A 4,250-nucleotide genomic window follows, 5' to 3' on the forward strand; every position below is an offset into this window, starting at 1 on the left:
GGCGGAGGGCCTCGCTGCTGTGGCACCCTCGCTTGCAGCCGGTGTGGGGCCCCGGGGTGCGTGCTCTGCGGGGGTGCGAGAGCCACGTGAATGCTTTGTGTCGCTAAATAAAACGGACAGATGAAGTTTGCTTTCATTTCCCCTCGCTGTGACTGAAGTGCTCCCACAATTAAGCACCAGAGCAGTAGGGGAAATGGCTCCTTTCCTGTGCTGGTGCCTGGACTCCAATGATTGCACCAATAACTTTATTTCCCAGGACACTTTTCCTCACCTGGTACAATATGCTGATGTTTAATCACACATTCAGTTAGGCTGGAAAAGACCTCTGAGATCATTTAGTCCAGCCTATGACCAAACACCACCAGGTTACCTAGACCAGAGCACCGAGTGCCATGTCCTGTCTTTCCTTAAACACGTCCAGGGACGATGACTCTTTGGACACCACCTCTTTGAACAGCCCACCTCACCACCTCTTTGGACAGCCCATTCCAATATCTAATCACCCTTTCTGTGAAGAAATTCCTCCTGATATCCAACCTCCCCTGGTGCAGGTTGAAGCCGTTTCCCCATGTCCTGTCCCTGTTCCCTGGGAGCAGAGCCTGAACCCCCCGGCTGCCCCCTCCTGTCAGGGACTTGTGCAGAGCCACAAGGTCCCCCCTGAACTTCCTTTGCTCCAGGCTGAGCCCCTTTCCCAGCTCCCTCAGCCACTCCTGGTACTCCAGACCCATCCCCAGCTCCATTCCCTTCTCTGGACATGCTCCAGTCCCTCAATGTCCTTCCTGAATTGAGGGGCCCAGAGCTGGACACAGCCTCGAGGTGTCCCTCAGCAGTGCCCAGCACAGGGGGACAATCACTGCCCTGGTCCTGCTGGTCACACTGTTCCTGACACAGGCCAGGATGTCACTGGGCACACACTGGCCCATGGTCAGTACACAAAGGTATGAGCACAGTCAGTACCTGTCACACCCCCTCCAAGGCTTGTGGAGTCTATCCTGACTGCCTGCAGCCTGAGGGAAGCCCACCGCCAGTGGCAGGACATGGCGAGGTCTCCACCTAATGCTCACGACTCTGGGCTTTCTAGCAAGAATTCATAGTGGTTTTTTTCCACTTTCTTCCCTCTCTTTTGTGATAAAAGTGCCATGTAATTATAGATGAATTGCTGTGACCTAGGTTGAACCTAAAAGCTCTGGTGTAGGAGGAGGATTTGGGCATAACCTCCGTCTTGGAAGCTGAAGTTTCGTTGTGTGTGGAGTTTAGCTTTGGCAAAAGTCTCTTTTGAAGCAACCATTCACAAACCAAGGAAAGACTAAATGCTCAATTTCCTGGGCATGGGGTTTACTCATGAACCTGTTGGGTATGGACAGGAACCATGTCTTTTTATCCTCTGTTCCCCCACTGCTCCTAAACATGAAAAACCTGTCATATATTTATTGTTCATTTAAATCCAGAATCTTACATTAAAAAGCTGAAATTCTCATGTGGATGCCCTCTCCCGTTTATCATGTTTCCTTTCTGAAATGTCTGTATTTGGAAAACTGACTCTGAAGTCTTCTAAGTGTTTATTTCTCATCTTTTAAAGGAAGTTCAGAGTGTATTAGCAAGGCTGCAGAACTTCTCTCTTTCTGTAAGCTACATGTAACTGTGGAAATTCCCGTGTGTTACTCTTAAAGTGAGGAAATTTTGGTGTGGTTTTGTGGTTTTTCACTGTAATGTAGTTTATTATTGAAACATTAAACACAAGCATTTACATACATGTTAGGAAATACAAGAATTTAGCTGCTACCTGGAAGTTAACTTGCTCATAAATATACACTGTGATTGGAAAAGAGTCTTTAATTTCCTGCCTGTCACCAGACTGTGCAGCGTGGAATGTATGGTGTAAAATGAGCTATCCGGTGTCTTGCAGACATCTCTGGTGGGGTTGAGGAAAATGGATCTGCAGGGAGATTTTTTATTCCCTTAATTCTGAGGCATTTTTTTCAGCACTGACACTCTATGTTTCCTACACACCTTCTAACTCTAGAGGAAATGAAATGCCATCCCTGGGAAGTGCTCCTAATAAATATGTACATGCAACCCAGAAAAATAAGAGAAAACATTGTGTTCAGCCTGACAGCTGTCTGATTCCTGCTGTCCTGAAACAGGCAGAAAAGTTCCTGACCCAGCCTTTCACTGAGGAAATGATAACTCTTCCTTTCCAGCAATGAAGATTCACTGACTGCTTTCCCAGCCACTGACTCTGTCAGGGACAAAAATGCATATTTGGTGCATGGGTTTTAGGAGCAAGTTCTGAATTTTAATACACTGGATACCCACTTCAAGCTATTGTATCAAGCAAACCCTCATAACTCATTTCCCCATGTGAAAAATGGGAATAGATAAAGGGCTCTATGATCATTAATGAACTAAGGACTGTTCAGTTAAAAACAAGATCAGCAAATCTGAAGTTTCTGTTTCTTCACAATAAGCTGCAGTGTTTTATCTGAATGTCACAGCTAAGACAGAATACATGAAATAAAACCCCAGAAAACAAACTGAGATCAATGCTCAGCTATCTTCAGTCCATCTCAGAGCTGAGGTTTAGCTCAAACCGGAAGTTTAACACGGGCCTGTGAGAGGCTCAGAACGTTCATTAATTTGCAAAGCAACTGATTTGCAAGTTATGAGCACTTTTAGATTGCAGTTATTTGTATGTCAGTCAACACACTGCTTGGAATAGCCTCTAAGTAAGAATAAATAAATCTGAAGGTGAATGTATGATTTGCTATATAAATACAAATGTGTACATACACACACACACACACACACTTACATAACTACTGTCCTAAAGTACTACGAAGTATCTTTGGGAAATGAAACCAGATGAGAAGATTCTATATGAATGATGTACCTGAAGGCAAGGACTTTCTTTTAATCAGTATTACTGGGGTGAAATGAAAATTGTTTCATTGCTATATAAGAATCTCATTTATTTATTGGTGTGAGCAACTTAGTCTGTGTGTTGGTGCCGTAAATCATACTTTGGTGTTTACCTCAACATAGTAAACAAGAAAAATATTGTCCTCCCCCACTCCCGAACAGTTCAATGAGTGCTTTACCAGGAGAAACTAGGGCAGGTTAAGTGATGCAAAATATGCTGGCATGTAATTAAGGGAATTTAAGCTGCTTTATAAGAACTGCCTGTTGTACCTGCTCTTTATCACATGCTAGGTGAAAGCCTGATATTATCTCGTATGCTGCAAAGTCCCCACCTAAACTACCTTGTGGTATTTGGTTCGTGTAACCTTGCTCTGCAAGAAGTGTCAAAGGCAGGGCTGAGGCATTTGCCTGTCGAGGTTTAACCCCAGCCAGCAGTCAAACCCCTCACAGCCGCTCCCTCACTCCCCTGTCACCAAGGATTGGGAAGGGAACTGGAAGGGTAAAAGTGAGAAAACTCTTGGATTGAGAGTTTAATTGGGAAGGTAAAAGGTATTCATGCCAGCAAAGCAAAACAAGGGATGAATTCACTGCTTCCCATGGGTGGGCAGATGTTCAGCCATGTCCAGGGAAGCAGGGCTCCATCACATCTGACAGTGACTTGGGAAGACAAACACCATCAGTCTGAACACCCTTCCTCCAGCAGAGGAACTGGTTAAGTGCTGCTGATGGAAGATTAGCTGGAAGGCTGGACCCCTGAAAATGGCCTGATTCCCTGTAAGTTTTGAGCTATCCCGTGAGCACTCATTTACCCACTTTGCTCCCTCCCACACCTTGGAGGCAGGATGTGTACTTTTCCTCCCCAGGTAAGACACAGCCTCATAAAAGATTATTTTTACAGAAAAGGAGTGATCCTTGTGCCGTGGGGACAAACCTCATAGACAAGTCAGAGAAGGCACTGTCATCCCCAGACTACCTTGAGCATCACTGTACTTTGAAAGCTCAGAAGCCTGGGGACAGGAGAAGGTCAAGAGATCAAAAAGGAACAAGATACAAAGCTGTGCAAGTCTCGCAGCAACCTCTGTTCCTCCTGCTTGTGAGACTGTGGGGTGCCCCTTGCGTCACAGGGTAAGCATAAGCTCCTCATACTAATAGGTACTGCTTGTACTGCCTGTGTGCTCCGTTCATGCCCAAGGAGTTTCTTGCTGCCTGCAGGGCTCTCAGAGGGTGAAGATGCTCGGAGGAGCAGCTGTGCTTTCTTCACAGACGAGAGGTATCACAGGCTGTGGGTGTGCGCCTGCCAGTTCGGAGAGCCCTGCTGGGGAATGAACTAC

Source organism: Corvus brachyrhynchos, unplaced genomic scaffold, assembly GCF_000691975.1.
Source record: "Corvus brachyrhynchos isolate BGI_N302 unplaced genomic scaffold, ASM69197v1 scaffold262, whole genome shotgun sequence".
Lineage (NCBI taxonomy): Eukaryota > Metazoa > Chordata > Aves > Passeriformes > Corvidae > Corvus > Corvus brachyrhynchos.